General features: G+C 39.6%; 1 protein-coding gene across 1 annotated transcript in view; it reads right to left on the bottom strand.

The window, feature by feature from the left end:
- The window catches only part of CPLX2 (complexin 2), a 53602-nt gene extending 27147 nt beyond the window's left edge, over positions 1-26455 (bottom strand). Inside the window, exon 1 of the mRNA XM_053462982.1 lies at positions 26258-26455. The gene's annotated coding sequence lies outside the window, so the exon portion shown is untranslated. The remainder of the gene's footprint in view (positions 1-26257) is intronic.
- Positions 26456-27112: the final 657 nt, after the last annotated feature.

Genomic DNA, 27112 nt, shown 5'->3' with positions numbered 1-27112 from the left:
ATTATGATCAATGTGTGGTATGTATGTTATAGCCACAGTATATCTGTAGTATAAAGATATAATATTATAGAAATGCATAGAATTTATCACCAACGTTCATGTTACTTTTGTTCCATGCTCTTTCACTTCTTCCTAGACAGTAACCAGAGAACCTTTCCTCTGCAGGTGTCTTATAGAACACGTCTTGATATAGAAAGTGGTATTTCTGTGGAACATCTGCCCCATGGGCAGCTGCCCTTTTGCCCTGGCTTGAAGATGCCTCATGGTGCAAATGGTGTGAGGTTATGGCTAAAGAGGAAACCATTGCTGGACCTTATTATTTTCTACAGTGCTAATATTATTAGGTAGGATCTAACTAAAGCCAAATATGTGTGCTAATGCACTTGGCTAACAGCTATGTCACCAATAAATTAATTATAACATTACAAAAATGGCTGATCTTTTGCGGTTTACTCCAATAAAATGCACAGGACTGGCTGGGTGAAATGTTTTGGGCTTCCTTTTAACTGTATTCTTCACAGTGAATGAAAATATACAATGCTGCCTTCTGCTTTGTCAACAGAAAATCTTGAGAGTATAATATGCAACAATTGCATTTCAAAAACACTGCAATACATTCAGCCGTATTTCACACATTGATTCGATTTGCTTACATCACTTATAAGTGCTTGTGCAATGTAGCCTTTATGGAACTAACAAAAATGTATCAAAATGTTCACTATGGAATGTTCACCATGGCAAGGGCTTGTTTTTTGGAAGAGCCCGTGGTGAACTACCGGTATATCTCTAGTATATATATATATATATATATATATATATATATATATATATATATATATATATATATATAAACTTTAGTATTTAGTATTTAGTGTGGAATCCTGCTATTGATTTATGACAATGGCTGAGAACTTCACACAGTAGGTACTCATAGCTCTCCTTCTTCTAGGGGAGCGGATTTGCGGGGGGCAGGGGAAGCCATGCACGGAGGTGGGGCTGCCGATGCATAGGGTTGGGCTAGCACCAGCCAGCCATTGGTGGCCAGGAGTTGAAAGGTGTAAGAAATCATTTTTATACGCTTATTCTGTCACACACTTTAGGCTTGACTGCAATTTGAGTACTGGGAACATATGTTTTTGAACACGTAATGTAGCTAATTACAGGATCCTCTGGTATATTTCTATATCCAATGAATGCTTTGTTAGGAGTTCCTAAATGTATACATTGCCCAAATATAGTAAAGAACTTGTACACTAATGGTATGTAAAAGGGTATAAATATATACGCCATCAGGGGCAAGGTCTCTTCCATCTTTCACCTTCATCTCACCAAGAATACTGAGCCTGCAGTAACTGTGACCACCATTTGTTCCAGCCACCAGTACTGTATGTATATTACTTAGTTATTGAATAAACCTGCTTAAGAAGACATTGAAGATGTGGTCTTCATTGCTGTTTGGTCACTGGAGAAGTTTAGATATTCAAGAAAAAGAATAATCTAACAAAAGGAAAGTGGGCGAGGAAGCTGACCTGGTGACCCAGGGAAGTAGCGCTTCTCCTAGAGAGTGTGGGTGAAATGGGGAGAGTTCTTAGGTATTTAGCCATGCATCAAATGGTAGCAAATGAGGGATTTGTTTGTATATACAGTATATATGTATATGTATGTATATATATATATATATATATATATATATATATATGTATATATATATATATATATATATATATATATATACCTATACACATGACAAACACACAGTACCTTTGCAGTGTAAGAAGACCGAACAGTTATCTTCCCGAAAGCTAATCAGTAAGGCTAACAACACTATTTGTTTGGAAGTAATTAAAACATCAGAGATGGAAAATGTGTTCCTAACTGCAATTTAGCTTCCATGCAATGTAACTGTGTCACCCAGTGCCAGCTCATTTGCATATAAAAATCTGACTGAAAGAGATCAGATGTTTTGGAAACCTGAATAGGAGTCTCAACACTAACCTTTGTACTCCATTGAATGGAAATAATATTTATTTTAGAGGTTGCTAAGAGACCATTAAAGCAGGCTTTAAAAGAGGGGGATGTAAGTAACACAGGATGAACAGGTATGATGGATAGTCTATGTCTGTTAGAAGAGTTTATAATTTTATCTATCAACTAATTATCATAAGAGACAGAATTTATTCAGACATAATTCAGGAGTATATCTCCATTCAGGTCCCGTACTAAGAAAAACTATGTGTTGAATGATGATTACCTTTTAAATTATCATTTAATTATTTTGAGAACATGAAGATGATTAACTTGGCATTTAATAATTAAAGTGATCCTGTCATCCAGCTTATGCCAACAATAGGGCTAAATGCACTTGATGTCTTCACACCTTGGAGAAAACTGAATATGTCCCATATGTTTCACGCTGGACTATATTAAATGTATAACTGGGTGAACCTAAGTGGGCTCAGCCTCAGTGCCAAAGATGGGGTAGAGGATGAGAATACATGGAAACTTCCTGGGGTTGGTTGGCTACCTGCATTTGACCTCTTCTGGGGTTTGGCAAGAAGTGTGCAGAAGCATCACTTCCCATCCCAGAGAGGTCTAAACCGCCTGAAAGTCCTAGTTGGCTTGCACATGGCTAAACAAGCTAGTCCCAGATTAGTTTGTGATGCTCATACAATATGGTAATGTAGAAGTGCACTCCAACTGAATAAAGGAGATTATACACTTCACAAAATTAGACATGTTTTAAATACAATAGTGCTGAAAGATTATGCAGTAATGTAGAGAGAAGAATGCAGAGGAGATCCCCAACTTTTTGATGCATAGGTCTGTTTCAAGGGTCACCTGTGATCCTTTTTTTCACTCTTAGAAAAGACCTCTGTGTTGAAACCGGGATCTCCTCTGCATCCTCTGGCCTTCTGCCTTGTATGTATCTCTGATTTTGTGCCATATATAGTCTCTTTGCTCCATTATTCTGTTTGAATGCACCTCTGTATGTGGCAACCCCCCACACAAAAATAATAATTTTGTGCCACCTCTGCCCCTAAAAAAGCCTGGTTGTGCCACCTCTGCCCTGAAGCAGCCTGGTTGTGCCACCTCTGCCCTGAAACAGCCTGCCTGTCCCATTCCCACCCCCTCCTAAACAGGCTGCAGAGGTTCCTACTCCCTCTGGGACACAGTGAGCAGGCACCACAGTAGTGAGCGGCAGGCCTGCGTTAGGCGGCCGTCACAGCAACCCCCTGATCAGTGGAACCCGGGGCGGACCGCCCCCCTTCGCCCCCCTTTAGGAAAAAAAGTTACCCACTAATGTCACACAAGGTGCAAGCAAAAAGAATTTGGTTCTGCCTAGTTTCCATTCTGACTTTCTCTGATGAGCCCATGAGTAGTCTCTATTCTATGTATGTTCTGTAAATTCATCAGAGTAGAAAGCTATGGTAGCTCTTGCATGTAGTGGTGCCTGGGATGTAAATCCAAAACTCATTTCATAATCTGATTTACACACTTACAGAGGGGGAAGAAAAACATTTCCTGACTCATTTGACTTATGTGAGTTAGCACATAAGAAATGTTATTTATTTATTGTTGAGATTTATATTTGATTGTGTAGAAAGGTTGTTTTAAGAAATGTTTACATTTTCACTCTAGGTTTTTAGTTGATTTCTAAACTTAGAGCTTTTTAAGCAAACCCCTCCAATGTAAATGTTGTTTTATGAATTGGATCTTTGTTTTTAAAAATTGAACTGTGTGTACAAACTACTATTTAGATGTATGAACAGCAGTTTTAGATGAATCATTATTTATATAGAAACCTGTTGTTTTTTTTAATTTGGTGAATTCTCTTTTTATGATATTTGATTCCTATTGGTAATTCTAAGAATAAGTAGTCTGTTATTTTATAACCATTAGTTGTATTTGTTAATGAAGCATTGTGAAGCCATACTGAAATCTACAGGGAATGTTAATTCATGCAAAACATAACACATTGCAGCTACGGATATAAAAGTATAATGCTTAATTATTTAAAGTGGGTGGACCTATCCAATTTATGTTGTTATTTAAGTCAAAAGATCTTCTTTTAGTTCTATTAACAGCAGTAACTACCAGGAAAATGCTACAGGAATATGATAGTGTGTTTTAGAAAGGCACATTATTGATAAAAGGTTCATGAAGATTCATGAGTGATTGTGCCAGAGAGTTGATCATCACTGGTATTTTTGTCTCCCACTGCTGCATCGCATCTCTCCCCAGAGGGTCAGCTTGACAAAAAGCTGCTGAATGTAGAACAGGTAAATCAACCATTACAGCAAAATACATATACAATACAGTAGGTTTGTATGAATCCAGCACTGGACCGAGAGCAGAGCATCTCTTTCCGAGTGAATATGGTGAGAATATTTGGTTACCTATGGCATATTTACGATTAATATCGGTTCCTGTGACGTTTCTGTTTCACCAGCAATATGATAGGTACACAAATAATAAATATTTATCTATAATAATAACTTTGTGTATAATGGCAACGAAGTAATGCAAGGCACAAGGACTAGTACACATTGACCTTGGAATAGGCATATTATTTGCAGATATCATAAAAATGCATTTAGTGCTGCATTTGGGTTTTGGCTTTTTTTTTTCATCTGTACTGTGCTAAGAAATATTGTTCTACAGCACATGCAGATATGTTGTAACATCAGAATTTTTATGTAACCCAATGCATAGAAGCAACAGAATGGCGTGACAGGTTGTGGCAATCCTACAGAGTAGTTAAACACAGTAGTGTACTTAAGGGGGGTGAGGGTGTGGTCAGCCCCGGGTGGCACTCGTCAGGGGTGCCACTTACCGGGAAACCAAACTGCCGCCTAACGTGGGCCCATAGCTTACCACTGTTGAGGGGCAGAGGTTGCACAGGAAGCTGCTTCAGGGGCAGAGGTGGCACAGACAGGCTGTTTCAGGGGCAGAGGCCTACCACGTCAATGTCTGGCTTGTATATAGAGATACGGGTTATGCTACACTACCATCAATGTCTAGCTCAGTATATAGTGCTAGGAGTTATGCTGTACCATATCTGTTCAGTAAATATTACCGTATTTGCTCGATTATAAGACAAGGTTTTTTTTAGTTTTTCAGTATTGATAAATACCCCTCGTCTTATAATCAGGGTCATCTTATAATCAGACCTCAAATAGAGGTCTGACTATGGGACTAAGATCCAGATCCCCCGCAGCACTGGGGACCTGGATCCTACTGTCTGGTACGCCCCCCCCCAAACTTACGGTGCTTCTGACTCCCGGTGTGTTGTCCGGGCAGCGGGTAGACGTCTACGCGATACACGTAGACAACGTCCACTGCAGCCGGAAGGAGGCGCGGTTAGCAGGGGGGGTTGTCTGCGTCCATCGCGCAGACCTTCTTCGACTGTCAGAGATCAGAGTTCCCCGCACCGCACTAAAGTGAGTGGGGTGCCACAGAGGATGTGTCCCAGGTGCCAAAGACTCTAGGTACGTCCCGGGCTAAAAACCTTCTGCTATACCAGGGTATTTTACCAGGATACTTTAATTTTCTTAAGTATATTGCTGAAATTTCACACCACGGCAAAATGCAGCTGTCCACAAAAGAATCCTCAGACTTCACACATGCTTTTGAGCCATAATGAAATGTAGATGTATAACAGAAGTTGGGTGATGCAGAAGGACAATGACAGAACTGTTTGTTCATTATTGTAACTTAGATAAAGATCAAACCATATTTTAAGATAGAGGTGCACATTAATGCTGGTAATTCCAAATAGTTCACTTACTTTTTCTTAACTATATATATATATATGTACATAAATACATGTTAATGGAACATGTCAAGAAATTTTAAATTAGTATGGGTCTCTAAGGTGGAGCATTTGGAGAGCAGGGTGGACCATGCTCCAACTCCAGTTTTTGTAAGAGACTGGATGTCAGCAGGATCCAGTCCAGGATTTGTATGAAGCCTGCAGGTACCCATATGCTCCCTGAGCAAGGATAGGCTCTGAAGGTCCATGCGCCAGGTGTGGCATTACCTGGCAAGAGCCTGGCATAGCTGAGCCTGGCAGGGTGGCTAGTGAGTGTTTAGGCTGGTCAGAGTGTGCCAGCAAAGAATAGCCAAAGAGGGCTCCAGTGGGGCTAAGCTTTATTTTTATGATTTTGTTTTGGGGTATTTAGGGTACAACTGTAAACAAAAATGCATGATTTGCTAAAATTCTGTGTTCCTGGGCCTGATGTATTTTACAGGCATATGATATCATCAACTTTCAGCTTATTGTGTATTGTATGTTGTAACTTGTAGCAGCGATATAAATACTCTAACATATGGTGTAAACAACACAGAGATGCTTTGGAGTGTGCTCAGAAAGACACTTGGGTTATGTTTGTTACAGGTGCTACAAAAGAAAGTGTATGGATGGAATTTGTTGGTCTGCACACTATACAAGTTTGAACACAAGTGTTCATGTATGGCAAATCTCATCAAGCTCTTATGTTACTTGGGTTCTTATCAGCAAAGGTTTATGAGGGTCTTGCCTCACATCCTTCCACAGGTTGAGGTCAATATTCTTTTAGTTTCGATGTGGTGTTCCATACGTAATAAAAAATACAAGTTAAAGAGTGAAACTTTACACATAAAGGTATGAGAGTTTAAACTCAACTGCCAATTTAACAGTTAAAAAAACCCTGACCTACTTCACTAAACTACCAACTACAAATGAGTTGACATTAAAACCATACTAATTTATCTATTCTTCGTAACTTGTTGAGATGCAGTGCATTTTTTTCTTGTATGTTATATTACTGTGAAGGGGGGGGGGTATTTCTAATATGAAATAATGTAGCTAATACTTGAGCATCTACCAGCTGGCACCAAGGTTGCATTATCTGGTTCTAACAATCGACTTTTTTATATTACAGAATATCTAATTCAAATCTTCTTGCAACCCAGTTTCAGGTGGGGTTTCCAGGGCATGGGGTTTCCAGGACAACACCTGCACAGGAGGACAATCACTGCCTTATACACCGTCTCTCTTATCCTTGGCCATTTGATTAATTGTTAATAGACGCAAAACAGATCTTTTATATACAGCTCTCTGGCCAGTCTTTTTCCATCTTCTCACTCACACTGAAAGCTGTTCCTGTAAAGTCTAAATCATTCAAAGAAGATATCTTTATTCCCCTGATTTTTATATCCCAAAGGATCTTCATTATGAAAGGCCAAGCCTGGGGAATGTTTCCTGCTAGAAAGGCTAAGCTTCTGATGCGTAATGCATAGTTAATGTGGGGAGATATTTTAAAAGTCATCTAACCTATTTAGCGTTGCATTATGCATGGACTACTCAGCCTTTCTTACAGGGGAGTTACACTTGGTTTGGCTCTTTATAATCTACAGAGAAGTCCTTGAACTGAAGTCGCAACTCTCCAACAAACTCACGTGAAAGCTCCCACTTTAATAAATAAACCCTAGAGCCATCTTTATTAAGGACAATTCAGGAGCAAAGTGCTTTATATAGAGCAATCACCATGAAAACGGATGAAATGTTCTTGTGGATTACTGCAGAAGTGCTTTTTGGACAATTTGCTGTAAGTGTATGGTTAAGTGTATTAAATATACATATAATATATGCCGCCTTCCTTCCCTCACCTTCTGTGTGATATAGGACTAAGGATAAATGCTCAGAGGGTTAAAATAATATCACATGTACCACATCCTCCAATAACTTTAATGGACGAAATACTCCTGAGTTACATTCAATATAGAATACAATGCACACTCCAGCCATAGTACATAAACACATTCCTGGCCAACAAGTGGCCATTTATCAGTCCACTGCAACTGGATACAGAATGAATCTTCCTTAAGTGATCAAATAGCTAGTTTTTACACATTATTTTTGGATTGCTTTACAGCTGTACACTGAGGATAAGTAAGTGAGGTAAGTGAGAAAATATATTTCACAGGTTGCACGCTTTGCATACTATGGGGTGGTGAGGGATTTTCACAGTCGAAGGCACCATTTAATGGACTATGTTTTCCCCTACCTGGTGTACCTAGAGGTACTGGGAATTGGTGTATTGGAGTATTGTGTATTTTACTTTTTAAAAAAATTATTTTCAAACGTCCCTCGTAGTAAAATAATAAAATAAATAATAAACTAAAGACAGATTTATTTAGGGACTTAACCTCCTCCATCCCACGGGACAGGAAAGGGATGGTGAATAGGGGTCTATGGAATGCACATACTTTATTATAACTATTATTTTTTTAAGATTTATTTTAAAGATTTAGAGTTGCTGGCCAGTGCATGCAATCTGAATGACAACTCAATGCCCTCCCTTGCAACCATATGGTCATATTCAACTATGCAGTGTTTATTTCAGAGCTGGATATGGCCATGGCACCATATGACCTTCCATGCCTGCACCATGAAACTTTACTCACAATAATACCATGATATATACTCGTTCTTATACTTTTATTTTTTAGCTTTTTTCAGTTTTTCCCCCCCTGCAAATACTTGAGTACCAAACCAAAGCCTGTAGCCAAGTAGGTTTAACTCACAGGTTTTCATGGGAGCGCATGACAGTTTTGCTATATTGTTTCATAAAAACATTGTCTTTTTGTGTCATTCTAGCACCTAGGATATATATCTTTTCAATATTTCTGAAATAAACATCCTGTGAGTTTTATTATTTCAGATCACTCTACCTGTCACATTCTTTGCAGGTTCTTCATATTTACTTTCATTTTTTTCAACATTTCTTTGCAATCTATTTAGCTCATATAGTCTAAAAAGAAATTAAACTCTGTGAAGAACTGAACATTCAATTTTCCCAAAACAGGTTCTGGAAAGATTGCAAATCGATTTCCTGTTACAGTTTAGTAGCTTTAGTGATGTGCCATGCTTTACCCATTGCCACAAGAATATGATTCACCTCAGGCATCACTTTGCCCACAAAGACAGCCCTCACATCTGTTGCCATAGGACAGAAAATACATAGCAAAGACTGCATCTCGGCAACCTGGAGGCTGTTTATAGCTTGATGCTTCATTACCCACTTACCCTGCTGTCATCATTTGCAGCCAAATGGGAGTTAAAACTTTGGGCAGCACAGTGGTCTCTTGGTGGGCAACTTGGCTAAAGAGAAACAAATCGTTCCATGCACAGAGAGTGTAAGAGGTCATCTTATGTTGTGGGACTACTGTAGCCAAAACAAGTTTTTTTCTAGCTACTACCTAGGAGTTTGGCATTGAATTATTGACATCTGGAAAATCTCCTGGTTCTGGTGCTCTGCCACCACGATTCAAATAGTCATATTTCAATGTTTCTTAGAATCAATCTTTGTTCTGAAATAAACATTGTAAAAATAACATCTGAGAACAATCTAAAACTGTCTGTGAAAAAAATAGGTTATAATTGATATAACAATCAGATACAAAATAGAAAGTTACAAAATTATCAACAGGAATTTGGGATCTAACCGAGTTCAGCTAATTAATCACTGGCTGCATTTGTATTTCTACTCCTACGAGCTAATCAAAATTAGTTTACAAAGTAGTTTAACCTTGTTCTTTTTGTGTGAGCTGTGAGGGTGTTGAGGGAAGTTTTAATCTGCGCTATTTTTAGAGGATAAAATCAGGGAATTCAAATAAAAATATATTAATTGCTACAGTGGCTTAGGGAACACTCCCAGCTATCTGGCACAGTAATATGATGGTCCAAATTTACTACTTTGGCATAATTTAAATGTATAGTCAATGCGTGCTGCCAAGTCCTGAACAAATAACAGGTGTCACCCAAAATGTCCACACAGAGAACTTATGTGCCGTGTACAACCAACAGATAGCTCACCAAAAGCTGAGCAGACAACATGGAAGTTGTCTTTTTCAGCTGGCAAGCTATGTATTTGGAAGCATTTACATTTTGGGGTGTTGCTTTTGCAAAGGCATGGGGGATTCTGTAGAATGTCGCATTTGCCCCTTTAAACTCACCCAAGGTATCTTGTGTGCATGAGATAGGTTTGCCAACCACATATGCTTGCAAATGGTGTACCTACAACCAGCCAGCTCAAGCTTCAAGCAGCCAATCAGTGGCAAGAATTGTTTGACCATGGAGGAGGAGGCAGCTGCAGAGCGAAAGCATTTAGCTTATGTAAGCGTTTGTTTCGTTTTGGAAGAATGCATATTAAAAGTCCTTTAATATGATTTCTTTAGTGGAATGTCATTAAACTCTGCCTCTAGTTATATATTGGCATCATACATAACTGTATCAACTGGACTCAAAAGACGGACATTTTAATACAGCATATGTGCGCGGGAAAAATATCAGATGTAAAATGTGTTAGAATGGAAGAGTAGAACCAAATGGGAATGTGTTGATCAGTAGGTTGAGTTCTAACCCTCTCTCTATGCCTTATGTTTGTCACCCCATTTCCCTCTAGATTGTAAGCTTGCGAGCAGGGCTCTCTCCACCAAATGTATCGGTTTGTGTTAGTCTGTCAATTCTTGTCTTGTCATACCCCTTGAATTTATGTATTAAGTGCTGCGTAAACTGTTGGCGCTATATAAATAAAAGATAATAATAACAATATTCATAATGTAATGGTAATGCCAATAGAACACTTTGAATTCCTCTACAATAACGTAACTATTCATTTGTATGTTCAACTTGTCATCGTTTTCGAGGGAGCTCACTGGGATTGGTCATACATAATTAATAGAAAATGTGGCATGCTGAAAAGCTTTATTTTGCCACACTACTCTTACAACTCATTCTTCAATAAATAAACCCATATATCTTCAGCCTCCTTGGGCGTATATGAATGCATTTATTTATGCATAAATATATGAATGCATATATTTATGTATTTAGTGGTAATGGACATACCTAGAGCTTAACAGCTACAGCAAAATAATGCTGATGCACAACAAGTGTTACATAAGCACAGTATTCAGATACATATATGGAGAAAGTATTGGGACAAACCTCTTAATTATCGAATTCAGGTGCATCAATCAGACCCACTCATAAAAGTGGAAACATGTTCTGTGGAGTGAAGTGTCATGATTCTCTGTTTGGCAGTCTGATGGGCCAGTCAGGGTTTGGTGGATGCCAGGAAAACGACACCTGCTTGACTGCATTGTGGCAACTGTAACGTTTGGTGGAGGAAAAATAATTATATGGAGCTGTTTTTCAGGGGCTAGGCTAGACCCCTTAATTCCAGTGAAGGGAAATCTTAATGCTTCAGCATACTAATATAATTTCGGACTATTGAGGGAACAGTTTGGGGAAGGCCCTCCTCTATTCCAGCATGACTGTGCCTGAGTGCAGAAAGCAAGGTCAATAAAGACATGACTGGCCTGCACAGAGCCCTGACCCCAACACCATCGAACACTTTTGGGATGAACTGGAATTAAGATAGTGAGCCAGGGCTTCTCGTTCAACATCAGTGCCTGACCTCACAAATGCTCTCTTGGATAAATGGGCAAAGATTCCCACAGAAACCCTCCAAAATCTTGTGGAAAGCCTTTCCATAAGAGTAGAAGCTGTTATAGCTGCAACTACATATTAATTTATATATATTTATAAAGTCCCTGTTGTTGTAATGGTCAGGTGTCCCAATACTTTTGTCCATATAGTGTATTTTTATCAGGGTACAATTGGTATGAATATATTGGGAAAAGAAGACCCTGCCCATTATGGACACATGGCCCAACTTGAAAAACCCAAAGTATACATTGCTTGGAATAAGTTTATGAGGCATTTATGTATCAGTCAGAAAAATATTGTTTTCCTAAGTTTATCGCAAGTGGGCAGAAGTAGTGTATTAGCAATAAACCAGTAAGTAGAAAAATATGTTATTTAGCAATTAATAATATTTTTCTCTCCCACGCACTGAATGCTCTCCATGCAAAAAATCTGCATTGCTTTATCTGAAGCTTCTTTAACGAGTAAATACTGTATACTGTATTAGGAAACCCAAAAGTATACATATAAAAAATAAGTTCAAAGAGCTGCATAATGCATAGTTCATTTGGAGAGATTCCTTGAAGGTAATCTTACTGAAAGTTTTAAGTGTTGAAGTACGAGTTTAATGACTTTGCACCAAAACTGAACTTAAGTTCAATCATTTACCTAAATTGTAAGGCTGAATGGTTAGCTTGGTCTTTTACAGCCTAGACTCCAACCTTAATTAAAGTGCTTTGGCTGTACTAGTAGAGTTTGTATTTAAAACTACGTCTAACATTAACAGTTACCCAGTTACCTCAACTGATGCGTAATATTCAAACTCAATAGCTCCTGCAAACCCAAAGTGTTAAATGTAAATTCCCTTTAGTACCGTGCAGATTGTGATACATTGCAGGATCCTCCCAACGTTGTATTTTCCGACATTAAAGTACATAGGCAATCAGTCTTACCAAGGTAATCTATGCCTCACTGATCCCTTGGGCTACACGCTTATTAATATTTTAACATCTAATGGAAAGAATATGATGCATTTTCACATATTCCCTATTAACCACATTTGTAGTCATTATTTTGTGTGTGCAAAATGTTAGATCTCACTAATACTGGGATAAGTCATAAACATGGAACTGAATAAGAAAGTGAATATGTTAGTTTGCAGTGATTAATAATTTAGATGCTGCTTGTTAAAAATACATCTGACAGATTGCTTCAGCAAAAAGCTTCTTTTCCATACGTTAACACCATGGCAATATATTCAGTGGATAGACTAAAATAAAACAACAGCTTGCAGTACCATTAATGTTAAATTAAGTCTATAAAGACTACTTTAAAGTGTTAAATTAGTGCTGTTTATATTTATAGCGAATTCATTTGGCACCAGTAGCCCCTAAACTGATACAGTCCACGGTAAGATATTTATTGTATGTATGATAGAACTGAATCATAGAATTGCCGATAATCTTTACATATTTCCTACTTGGAAAAAAACATACCGTATTTGCTCAATTATAAGACGACCCTGATTATAAGACGACCCCCCAAATCTGAATATTAATTTAGGAAAAAAAAGAAAAAGACTAAATATAAGACGACCCTATAGGAAAAAAGTTTTACCAGTAAATGTTAATTAATCTAAACTATTTTTTTTAATAAAAGCTATGATTGAGAAAAATATTTTGGTTTTATTTCCTTCTATTTTCCAACCTGCCCCCCAGTTATGCACATCTGCCCCAGAAATGCCTTATACCCTCTATATGCCACTGTGCCCCATGATATGCCTTTTAACCCTCTAAATGCCACTGTGCCCCATGATATGCCTTTTAACCCTATATGCCACTGTGCCCCATGGTATGCCTTTTGACCCCCTATGTGCCACTCTGCCTCCAGAAATGCCTTATACCCCTATATGCCACTCTGGCATTTAGAGGGTTAAAAGGCATATTATGGGGAAGAGTGGCATATAGGGAGGTTTAAGGCATTCAGGAGGCAGAGTGGCGTATAGAGGGTTAAAAAGGCATTTCTGGAGGCAGAGTGGCATTAAGGGGGTTAAAAGGCATTTCACAGAGCACTCTGCCTCCAGAAATGCCTTATGCCCCCCATTTAACACTCCCCCGGCTCCCTCCCCAAACTTACCGGTGCTTCTGACTTCCCTGTCATGTAGCCGGGGCAGCGAGTAGATCCTGCTTCACTCTCTATTTCTTTTTCATATATTCACTTCTTTTTTTTTTATTCTGACTTTCTCTTTTATTCTCCATTTATTTATTCAAGTCACTCAAATATGTACCATAGCATGCATTTTCAATAACACACTACCTTAAGTCTTCTAAACTCATTCACCCCTTTAGAAATTAATCTTGGCTCAACTTGTTAGTGAATAGACCTAATTGCGTTTAACTGTTAAAGCTTTCTGAAGCCAATAATAATAAAAATATGTGAAGAGAATACTTTGCTTACATACAGTCTTTCATATTCAGAATATCTAGTGGTACATTACACATAGTTTGACGTAGGGGGTTTAAGATTCTTTATTGCCAGGTGGCAGGTGCACATAATCTGTAGATCCAACGCTAATGATTAGTTGGCGTAGGCTAAACGGTATTTCTTAGAGGGGTAACAAGAAAGATTGTTCTGTTTTTCCTGCCACTGTTCTCTCAGAATTATACTTAAGGCCAATATGTTGTATTAACGGAAAATTATGTGGAATAAACAGTACAGCAGAGAATAGACAGATCAGTGCCAACAGCAAAATATCACATTCATTTTCAGTAAGATGTCTATTTGTCTACATTATAAAATAAACCATAGCAAATAACTAAAACTTAAATGGAAGACAACATGTCCTCACTAAACAACCTTAGGAACAGTTTGAGTTATAAACATTAACCAAGTCCTAGTTCTAAAGACCCTTCTTACATTAAGTCAGCATCTCATTACCATTCAAATTATAACATTTGCGCACTGTGGCAATATAGATACATAATGATGGCTCACATCTCTTTTTATTTTTCTTACACTGCACTCAATAGCAAAATGATGAGCATTTTAAATGTTCTTTGTCATCAGATGTAATTTTACATAGTAGGTACAATGTGTCAGCTAGTCTCGCCTATATACCGTGTATATACCATGAATACCCCGCTTACTAATAATTTTGATATTATTTTTAAAGACAAGGTTATGCCTATAATATTTGTGCCTATGTGTACAGGTGATGCTGGCACCTTCTTGCAGGCAAATTTGAGTGGTCCCCCAACCACATGTGCCCTCCTGTTACCAACATATGCACTAGCACACACTCCACAGCCTTTCTTTATTTATAGTCTTTTTATATCATTATGTGACCTTTAGATGCTCCTGTCTCTGCAAGCGAGCCAGTCCAAATCCAAACTGGCCTGTTTAAAAAATTCTCCCCCCCCCCCCCACCAGGGCAGCCCAGCTCTGTAAGATTTCATGCTGAGCCTCTTTTTTACTCACAATACCTGAGTTCGGCTTGTTTGTTCTGATATCACATCTAAAATAATAATTCTAGTAATTTTTTGCATGAAGTGGATTGTGGTGATGTCATAGAGGCTGGAGCCAATTCTTGCTATTTTTTAGTTTGCTAGCAAATTATATAGATTACTTTCTAAGCTTTGCTTTCAAAATGTTAAGACCTCTTTACAACATAGCAGATTACACTCTTGAGCACCAGGATTAAAAGGGTCTAATAACAAACAATTATTATAATTCAAGTGACATTTTTAGTCCCCATTACAACTGACCTATGATTTGCTATTCCTTAAGCATCCTCAGGCTAGAAGAATACTCCAGTCACATATGTATTGCATTTTCTTACCCTGGACATTCTGAATATGTCAATGAAAAATTGAAAAGGTTCACTGTAAGACTGGACTCACCTGATATTCAATAAATGCATTACGTAGACCATGTCTCAAGCATTTTAGTAAACATACCAGTCAGTATCCAGTGTACAAAAATAAAGGGCACATGGCACAAGATCAGTTCCTGATATCTCCATTACTCTATCCTCAGTCTCCCCAACAGACTAAATTTGCAGATTAGTGTCACACTTGACTCGCTTTCTTTTCCCTTCATGCAGGGGCGTACCTAGAGTATTTGGCACCTGGGGCGGATCCTGTATGTGGCATCCCCCCCCCACAAACACTTTAAAACTGCATAGCTTCTATTGTTATATACTGGCGTAGACATTGAAGGTGGTACAGCATTACTGTTATCATTATATACTGAGGCAGACATTGACGGTGGTACAGCATAACACCTACCACTATATACTGAGGCAGACATTGACGGTGGTACAGCATTACACCTATCACTATATACTGAGGCAGACATTGACGGTGGTACAGCGTAATCCCTATCACTATACATTGAGCCAGACATTGATAATAGTGCAGCATAACTCCTATCACTATATACTAAGCCAAACATTGATGTGGTGTAGGCCTACCACTTCATTGTCTGGCTTAGGGATGCACCGAAGCGAAAATTCTGGACTGAAACTGAAAATGCAACGTTTACCTGTCCGGAAAAAAAATCTCACACTTTTATTTAAAGTAAGTAACACAGCAAAATAGGACAAAAAAAATCAATAACAATATTAATATATATATATATAGTTAACAGTCCCAGGCATACCCAGATTCCAGCATGTGCTAGCCGACTTGGCATGGTAGGAGTGTGATTGCTGTTAGCAATCAGATATATATATATATATATTAATATTAATATTGTTATTATTATTGTTCACATGTGAACTCAGCACTGGAGGCATAGTATCCGACATACAAATCCAGTATTTACAGGTATACAATAATAATGTATGGAAACATAGCAAGAGATAAAACTACAGGCATAGATGATAGGTTGCACAACCCAAAGCCAGCCCTGGTGTCCACACTGCCCACATAGAACCTGACCAGCACCCAGATTACACACATATGATTTACCATCTTTGTCCCCAAACAGCCCAGCACGAGTCAACTTTGTCCCCAAACAGCCCGGCCTGTGCCATCTTTGTCCCATAAACACCCTGCCTGTGTGATCTTGGTCCCCAAGGCTCAAACATCCTTCTTGTGCCATCTTTACCTTTCCACAAATCAATTATACATATATCATACACACAAACACTTTAACAGTCACTCACTAATTCACACTTTCATTCACATACTTAATTCACACAATCATTTATTCTCTCACTCATTCACACAAATTTACACATCCATTAATGCATTCTCACAAACGCATTAATTCTCTCACTCATTTATCTACCCCCCTCTCCCTCCCTTCTCACTATCTACCCCCTCTCCCTCCCTTCTCACTATCTACCCTCTCACTCCCTTTTCACTATCTACGCCTCTCTCACTCTCTTCTCACTATCTACCCCCTCCCTTCTCACTATCTACCACCTCCTCCCTTCTCACTATCTACCTCCTCCCTTCTCACTATCTACCCCTCCCCCTCCCTTCTCACGATCTAACCCCTCTCCCTCTCTTCTAACTATCTACCCCCTCCCTCCCTTCACACTATCTACCAACCTCTAACTATCTACCCCTCCCTCCCTTCTCGCTATCTATCCCCCTCCCTCCCTTCTCACGATCTAACCCCTCTCCCTCTCTTCTAACTATCTACCCCCTCCCTTCACACTATCTACCTACCTCTGACTATCTACCCCCTCCCTCCCTTCTCACTATCTATCCCCCTCCCTCCCTTCTCACTATCTACCCCCCTCCCTCCCTTCTCACTATCTACTATCTAAAATTAATGTTCTTTTTTTCTGCTGGTTCTAAACCAGGAAGGAATGTACAAAGACATAGCAATGGTTGACAGCCACACAATTTTACCTGAATTCAGGAGTAAATTATTTGCAGTAGTGCCAACCGTTGTTAGTTTTATATAGGCACAAAGGAGTAGTATCAGCAACTTAGAACATTTTTGTGATGCATGACCTTTTTCGGGTGAGCTAGTCTCAAAATACAGTTAATTCTCTTTGTTCTGTAAGTTATTCTAAAGAACACATTAAATATGTCAGCCAAAACATGGCAGTACTTCCCGAGTGGGCAACAGACTGTAATCTCCTCTATCTACCCCCCCTCCACCTCCCTTCTCACTATCTACCCCCCTCCACCTCCTTTCTCACTATCTACCCCCTCCACCTCCCTTCTCACTATCTACCCCCTCCACCTCCCTTCTCACTATCTACCCCCTCTTCTCTAATTATCTACCCCCTCCCTCCCTTCACACTATCTACCCACCTCCATCTACCCCCATCTCCCTCCCTTCTCACTATCTACCCTCTCCTCTTTGTAGTTAAAGGTTTTGGACTTACCATCCAGAAGTCCTGCGGTCCCCACCACCTCCGTCTTCCTGCTCTGCCGCTGCTTCCTGCGCTGCCGCTGCGCTGCTTCACTGCTGAGCGCCGAAATATGACGTCATATTTCGGCGCTCAGCATGACATGCCGGCCCTGCGACGGAGTTAGAGGCCTCGCGAAGGAGACTGAGGGGCGCTGAGCGGTTGCTAGGCACCCCTCTCTCTCCTCCGTGTAAAAAAAAAGTCACGAGGCTGCCGGGGATGCAGGACATGTGGTCACCCTAGCCCGTGGCACCCCCGGATGAGCGGCACCCGGGGCGGACCACCCCCCCAACCCTAGGTACACTACTGCCTTCATGTCAAGTCTCTCACTAAATCTTGCCACAGTAACCAGCGATATCTCTCAAATTCATCCTTTCCTTATTTAAAATACTACTGTCTGGATTATTGCACCTTCCTACTAACTTTCCTTCCCCACTCCCTTTTTTGACCATTCCAATCCATCTTGAATACTGCTACCAGACAAGTTTTTTATCTGCTGCCCCATTATGCCAATTCCTCCACTTAGTGTTTTTGGACCTACAGAGTGCTTACCAATAACTCCCACGTTCCTCTGCTCCTAAAATACTCTCCTAATTGTCCTCCTTGCTCTTCCTGTGAATTGGATATCTCTCAATTTACTCATCATCATTTACCATTTGTATGTCTAAGATTTTACCTGTACTGTACTTGTTCTGTGGAATTAGCTACCCTGTGCTACGAAACTGTTTCCTACTCAGTCTAACTTTAAATGCTGAACAACAATCCCACCTGTTCAGAGATGTGAACAACCTACCTTTTTTATACTCTCAACTTGCATCATGAAAAAACATCTGTCCTCCTAATGTTCGAGATCTCCATGCCACTGACATCTGACTTGGTATGATCCTCACCTAAGCAGTCCATCTCCTGCCATCTCATCCTCTCAATGTCAATAGACTGTTAACTGAAAACAGCTGGGCCATCTTCCTCTTCTGTACTAGTATTTTGTAGCATTTAATGGTAAACTTCATATTGTTTATCTTTCTTATTTATATCAAATTTATAGAAGGTTTGAAAGAACCTTTGGGAAGGTCATTTTAAAGGCTGAGCACACCAGAAACCAGGAGTGGCGGGTCAGGACGACTCCTGCAATCACCCCTGCAGGGTCCCGCTGCTTACCTGTGCCTTGCTCGCATATTGTGCGAGCACCGTCTCTTGTACCGCCAAGGGGATACTGGAGCCCAGCAGAGTCACATTAGGTTACGTCACATGACCCTGATGCGTTCCTGCTTCCCCTGGGCGATAAAGCAGAAGTTGTTCGCACAGAGTGCGATAGATGGAAGCAGCGGGCCCCTGCGGCAGTCTGCAAGCAGCAATGGGAGATCTGCAGTTCAGGTAAGGGAGTGGAGGAGGGTGTAATCTTAATGATGGCATATTTGTGAATTAATATGTGAATGAGTATCTGTGGATGAGGGAATTAATGAATATCTGTGAATGAGTGAATGAATGAAAAAGTATCTGTAAATGAGTTCATTAAAATGTGTGAATAATTAAATGAATAAATATGTGTGAAAGCATGGATGTACAAGTGGGGGGGAAGCATGGCACAGGGAGGCTGTTTGAGGCAAAGATGCCACAGAGAAGCTGTTTTGGGGCAAAGATAGCAAGTCCTATGGTTCCAGTCTGGGTGCTAGGCAGGTCCTGGTATGCAATATGGGTGTCAGGGCTGACATGATACTAAAGGGGGGCTGGCTGGGTGGCATAAATACACAATGTAGAGCTAGCTGGAGGCAATACACAAAGATGTGGGGCAGTGGGGCTGGCTGGGGGTATCACATAAATCAATTCTAAAGGGAGGGCTGTCTGGTGGGATAAATATACAATGTGGAGATAATTTTTAAGTTGATAATTTTGTATGCCCCGCGAGTGTAAATATTCAAAAAAGGTTAAAAAAAACCTAGAGGGAGTATTATACAAGTAAAAGTGCCGTTGTTAGGGATGGACCAGCCACACTAGTATTGCAGGAAAGCACAGAGGAAAGGTGAGTTTAAGGAATATGGGAGGGAGGGCGTTAAAGCATAAGTTCGTAGGTGTCGTAAAAAAAAGTAGGTCTTAGGCTAGGTTTCCACTTGGGTTTTTTTAGCTAAAAACGCCTATAAAAACGCCAATAGCGCCACCTGGCGTTTTTTTGTGAAAAACGCATGCAGCCAGATGTTAGCTGTAATTCAATAGGAAATCGCAAAATGCCATTTCCACCTGGCGTTTTTCTGTTTGGCGTTTTTTTAGTCCTCTTTGGCGTTTTTCTGCTTTTTTGGGCTCTGTGGCAGTTTTTCAAAACTGCAGCATGTTGACACTCTGGCGTTTTTTGCAAGAAATCTTGGCTTTTTTTCTCCAATAGAAGTCTATGGGAGAGAAAAAACGCCATGAAAAAGCCATGTGGGTTTATTGCCTTGGCGTTTTTTATGGCGTTTTTTCCACAGTTACAATGCAGAGGATGGACCCAGTATCTGTGTGTCCTACGAGAAATAGGCTGAAAACAAACAGTTTCACACAAAACAAAGTCCTGGACTGGTTCATATTGAATTTTACACCATTTGGAACAAACATGCCATTACAAACAAACATACGCGACCGGATCCTGCGTGCCAAAAGCAACAGCAAACAATTTGCACCATCATTTGGGGCCAATCTTCCCAGAGGAGCAGACATTCGAAATAAAGCATGCCTTACAAACCACAGAAAAGAGACAAAAGGGTCTACCAAGTAAATGACATCAGGAGAGGGCAGATACTTGCCATTTATCCTAATCCCTTTTAGCTGGGTGAAACTTCTAACTTGTAAAGGCTGGAAAAACTGCCTAAGGTCAAAAAAAGCAATTTCCACAGAAAGGCTAAAACGCCAGAAAAAACTGCAGAAAAAACGCCAAAACGCAGGTAAATGCAGCGGCAGTTTTCTTGGCAGTTTTCCTGGCGTTTTTCATCAAGAAAAAAACGCCGGACAAAAACCCAAGTGGAAACCTAGCCTTAGGCTTGGTTTCCATTGGGTTTTTTTTTGCTAAAAACGCCTATAAAAACGCCAATAGCGCCACCTGGCGTTTTTTTGTGAAAAACGCATGCAGCCAGATGTTAGCTGTAATTCAATAGGAAATCGCAAAATGCCATTTCCACTTGGCGTTTTTCTGTTTGGCGTTTTTTCAGTCCTCTTTGGCGTTTTTCTGCTTTTTTGGGCTCTGTGGCAGTTTTTCAAAATCGCAGCATGTTGACACTCTGGCGTTTTTTGCAAGAAATCTTGGCTTTTTTTCTCCAATAGAAGTCTATGGGAGAGAAAAAACGCCATGAAAAAGCCATGTGGGTTTATTGCCTTGGCGTTTTTTATGGCGTTTTTTCCACAGTTACAATGCAGAGGATGGACCCAGTATCTGTGTGTCCTACGAGAAATAGGCTGAAAACAAACAGTTTCACACAAAACAAAGTCCTGGACTGGTTCATATTGAATTTTACACCATTTGGAACAAACATGCCATTACAAACAAACATACGCGACCGGATCCTGCGTGCCAAAAGCAACAGCAAACAATTTGCACCATCATTTGGGGCCAATCTTCCCAGAGGAGCAGACATTCGGAATAAAGCATGCCTTACAAACCACAGAAAAGAGACAAAAGGGTCTACCAAGTAAATGACATCAGGAGAGGGCAGATACTTGCCATTTATCCTAATCCCTTTTAGCTGGGTGAAACTTCTAACTTGTAAAGGCTGGAAAAACTGCCTAAGGTCAAAAAAAGCAATTTCCACAGAAAGGCTAAAACGCCAGAAAAAACTCCAGAAAAAACGCCAAAACGCAGGTAAATGCAGTGGCAGTTTTCTTGGCGTTTTTCCTGGCGTTTTTCATCAAGAAAAAAACGCCGGACAAAAACCCAAGTGGAAACCTAGCCATAAGGGAGTTTTTGAAGGGCCGAAGGATGGATAGGCTGGGAGAGGGCATTCCAAAGGACAGGGCAGCCCTTCAGAAGTCTTGTACTCTTGCATGCGAACTAGAAAACAGCGGAGAGGACTGACTGGCAGGGATCATTGGAAGAGCGGAATGACCGGTTAGGAGTATATTTAGAAATGAGTAAGGAGATGTAAGTAGGAAAACCTCTATGAAGAGCTTTGAACGTAAGAGTAAAGATTTTGAAATGAATCCTAAAGTGCGTAGGCAGCCAATAAAGAGACTGACAGAGGGGAAAGGTGTTAGTAAAGCAATGGGAGAAGAAGATATGTCTGGTAACAGCATTCACAGGGGATTGTAGAGGACGAGACAGGTATTCGGGAGACTAGCTACGACAGTAATTTAGGTGGAAGAGGGCATAGTAAGGGCATGGACAAGAGCCTTAGTGGCATCTTGTGATAGGAAGGGAGGGATGCGGGGTCTAGCGCTAATACCCAGAAGGCACAAGGGCCCATTTATTTGGATCTCATTTCTGCTTTAATCTCGATTAAGGAATGTTTTTAAGGTTAAAACTCAATACCAAAGTCCATCCCTTCTCTAATATTTCTATTAGCCTCCTAAGGCTTTTGATTTCAGCAGCTTGGTGCTGTATGATTCTTGTTTTCATTGCAATAATTAATTGATAATTATGCTGTTCTAACTAAAGCAGGGTATTATGCATCTAACTAAAACAGGTTATTATAAACCCATGAAAGATCACCCTTTAACCATAATGACAATGGCATCTCTCTGATTATGCTCTTTGGGCATTAAGCAGAGGAGAAAAAAAACGTAATAACTACAGGGTGGAAATAGTGTTCAAAATTGTTCCCCCTAAATCAGTTTTTGGGGGGAATTTCAGGTTGGTTTAAGCGAGATGCATTGAGAGTTAATTATAATCATATAAGCAGGAAAATAGTGTTTGATAGAATGGTCTCTGGGGATAAGTATGAAAGTAATGAGCCTGTTTTGTTGCAACAGTTGCTGATTAAGTTTATTGTTATTGCCTCCCCTTTCTTCAGCTACACAACTTAACCCGTTGAGCACCTGAGGTTTTGCAACTCATTTTCCTGGCACTGCAATAGTTACCATAGATATTTGAAATGATTTACATACCTTACTTCACTTTTCCAGAGTGTGTTTTTTTTCATTCAGCCTGCATTATTGGGACAGGCTTCAGCATCAGATTGTGGTTGTAGATGATTTTGGTGATTGTAAGTATATTTATCTATCTGTCTATAAGCCAATCGTGTGGTAGATCAGTCGAATAGCTTCCAATTCTAAACATGTATGGTACAAGGCATACAGCTATCCTGAATCATGAATAGATGGAATTACTCTGTTTACTATGTTTTCCTCAAATTTGTTACATACACATCACCTGACAACGGGACATTTGGCATCTTTTAACCTACATTAATCCTGCGTAGTATCATGCTTTAACCCTCTGTTCATGGTATGGTGTGCGTGTCCCCTTGAGTTATGATCCACCATCAAACCACCTTATTATCACTCTTTAAAGGGGTGGCCCTAAACAACCTCAACATACACAAATGCACATTTAAGCACTTTACTGTGCACTTATCTTTTTTTTTTAAACAATAACCCCATTTATCTGTTGAAAACGCTCTCTACAATTTGCCGTTGATTAATTGGAGCTTGAATTGCATGTTCTTTAGGCTCCCTGGAAACCTTGCTCGAGCCGGTGCTGGAGCTGGCAGTGAGTACTCACACAAGCGCACTGCTGAGCAAACGTGTTTGGCGGATTCTCATGAATTCATCTATGCATTCAGATAAACACGTTAATTATAAGCTAAGCTAACACTTGCCTATCATATGCATTAAAGTGCTTATAAGGGAAGGAGTATACATTTCACCATGGGTCCATCCAAGACAGATCAAAACCCCATCATGCATTAACCCTTTGTTCCTAGATTGCTTTGGCCAGTACTATTCCTATTATCTAACGTCCCTTAACTAATTTTGTTACTCTGCTCATTTTGTTTGCCCCCCCATTCTAGCTTTAAATGTGCAAATGAAAGCCACCTGCTCAGAAAAGTGATCTATTCTCTTAATACCCCACAACCTGCCACCTGAACCCCCCGTTTCTCCATCCTTCAACATCAGACAAAAGACTTCACTAAAATCACCATTGGCCAGGCAGGTGGCTTACCTTCTGTCTTATTCACTCAATCTTATTCACTTAATGGAAGCTCACCAGAATGGGGTCCTAGAGCAGTAGATAGACAGATAGACAAATAGATAGATAGATAGATAGATAGATAGATAGATAGAGGGATAGACAGATAGATGGACCATCAAAAAAAGCACCGGAAAAAATTACACCTCTGTAATGTTGAATAGGCCCTGCTGGTTACACAATTGAGTGAAATTATCCATGCATTGCATTAGAAGCCTTCCTTTGGATAATGGCGGAATTTGTTCTTCAAACATTTTACTGAATATAGTGAGATGAAATTTTGTTTTGTTGGATTGGGTCATATTGAAATATAAGGTATCCATAACCATACATATTATATTGCGTCACCATCTAAAGAAAATGAACCCCAGAGTTGGGCTTCTGATTGGGAACATAAAATACACTAATAGACTTGTGCATTCGTTTTTGTACCAACTGTATTTTTAACCATAATTGCCTGTTTTTTGCGTTCATACGAATGAACGAAAAAAAGGGCCAACTCCAACGAAACTAATGAAAACCAATTGGAAAAGTGACGAAAATTCATTTGGATGTGTTAGATTCGCTGCCACAAGTAGCCGCCACTACAAACCATTTTGGCACTCCTTGTTGAGATAAAGGGACTTTATGTATTCATTGATATATAAATATTGGTGACAAAACCATGTATTAGAATATATAATATTGGGGAAATCCAGTCGTGCTGCGTGTGCCTATCGTCTGCTGCTGCTGCACCTCTTTGACTGTCATTACTGTAATTTCTATAATGAAAAGTGAGTTCAGAAGGTGTCAGTGACCTCCCAATTTTGGGAATACTCCCAAATGCCTTTCCGAATTAAACAAAGACCATCAAATTTGTCCGAAACGAACAGCCAGTAAACAAAATTTGTTGCCTAAAAACGAATGCGGAAAAAACAAAACAAAAGTTTGCTCGCTGTGCACGTCTATACACTAATCTCTAATGTGTTTCATTTAATAGGTCCTCATAAGGCCTCTTGCGTAAACCGTATATACTACATTGTAATCATTAACGTTTTTTCAGAATATGACACGACAAAACGTCATAGAGAAAATGGATTTTCAATTTCATGAAGATCTTTGACAGTAAAAACATCCTTTTAGCATTTTAGCACTAGATAACAACTAGTAATTCATCTGTCTGTCTATATATTTCAAAACACTTATCTACATTGTATGTCTATGCATTTCCACCTATGTGGCCTATGATAAATAAGAGGTTAAATCAAAACATTTATGTCATGAGCCTATCAAATCAAGTGGCGAATATGAAGGCCTACCCACACTGTCTTAAAAATATTTGCTTATATGTAATATATCTAGAAAATGCTTGTTTATGGGCTTCTGTATTATCCTAAATGAACCATCAGTGAATTACTTTCTATGCTATAGCTAAGTTTCTAGCCAACGTATACTTTCCCATATATAATAGGAAATCATGGATTATCTAATCCCAAATAGTAGTGTTATTCTACACGCAGCAAACATGACCTAAAGTAACCCACTTAGTATTCAGAAGGCTAGACATACATTAGAAGATTTATTGCCATGCAGGCATTTCTAGCTATAGATAATCAGACTCTACACTACCTGTAAAATAAGGTGTTTTGGGGCAGTACGGGGTCATCCTACATCAGTCATGGGTCAAGAATTTTGGCATTAAGCAAAATAGTAAGCCTGCGAGCAGGGCTCTCTTCCTAACTTAGTCTGCCAGTTCTAGTTTTTTCATACCCCTGGAATATATGTACTGTAAGAAGTGTACATGTTGGTGTTTTACAAATAAAAATAAAATAATAATAATTTTGTTTCAATTTTTTAAAACATATGACACCAGTCAAAAGTCCATTATGATACCGACACTGATTTACATTGACCATCAGCTCTTCCAAACTGCAGCAATAAAAGAAAGCCAAGTTGAAGCAGAGAGATCCTGTAGTGTAAATGCACACACATCTGATCAGACCGCCTGTGCTGTCTGCTATGTGTTTCACTTGAGCAGCCGGGAGGAGCAGTCCTCCCAGTTATGGTGCTGAAACCGGCTGAACTCAATGCTTGCTTGATTTACATACAACTCCCCCCAAAAACAGACGTTAGCATGATTTTTTATCAATACAGGACACCCCCATCTCCTATACTGATCACACGAGTCTCACAAATCATCGGTATCTACCCTAACCAATGCAACTGGGCCTGTGCTGCTAATAACCTCATCACAGACAGCAGGAATAAAATAGAGGTGTCTTACCCCTGTGATGCAGCTGATACAGATATTATTGAAGATTGCTTTTTCGTGAATTTGATGGAGCCAGCAGTGTTTGTATTTTCCAGCCTTTCTCCTATATCCCTATGCCTCTGTACCACTTTACAGTTCTCCCACTCCTGCTCTGGAAGAGAACGGTTTCTAAAAATAGCCTCCTCACGCCTGGGAGCGAAACTAGCACATCCTATACATTGGTTGAATTTGTATCATCCGCTTTTTTTTTTCCCCCAGTCGGCTCTGCATCCTCAGTCTTATACTTCCTGCACCTAACACCCCCCCTCTGCAGATTCCCCCAGCAGACCTGCCAGTTACAGGTCCTATCTTTTTCCGAGGAAACACGGTTAAGACGTAAATTAAGGATCATGCAGAAGGAGGTGGGCTCGTGGAGTGATGGCGTGAAAAGAAATTGTGTGTTTTTACAATTTATGGTGCATTGTTCAAAGGCTGTGATAATGGTTTGATCCAAATCAGCAGTAGGAGGTCACATGCAGTGTCTCCCTGGTATCAATAATTAGTAGCACAGTGTTATTATTATTATTATTATTATTATTATTGTTATTATTATTAGCAGTAGTAGTAGTAGTATTTTTGTAACAAGTGTAAGCAACACATCCACCTGAAAAATGCATATTTAAGGCAATTGAACATATGCCCCTTGAAGTAAAGCCATCTGGCTTCAAGCAGTTAAACTTTGCTAACCATTGTATATCATTATATTCAAAGTCTTATTGGGAGCCAAATATTAATTTTTTAAAGCAAATATTGGATTTCAAGGCTAGTGGGTTTCAATTATCCAGCTCAAAATGTAATTGTGTGGGTTAACATTGCGAGTGCTGCAGT

The sequence above is a fragment of the Spea bombifrons genome, chromosome 4, assembly GCF_027358695.1.
Source record: "Spea bombifrons isolate aSpeBom1 chromosome 4, aSpeBom1.2.pri, whole genome shotgun sequence".
NCBI lineage: Eukaryota > Metazoa > Chordata > Amphibia > Anura > Pelobatidae > Spea > Spea bombifrons.
The sequence above is the reverse complement of the archived record's forward strand: the minus strand, read 5'-3'. Positions and strand labels throughout refer to the sequence as shown.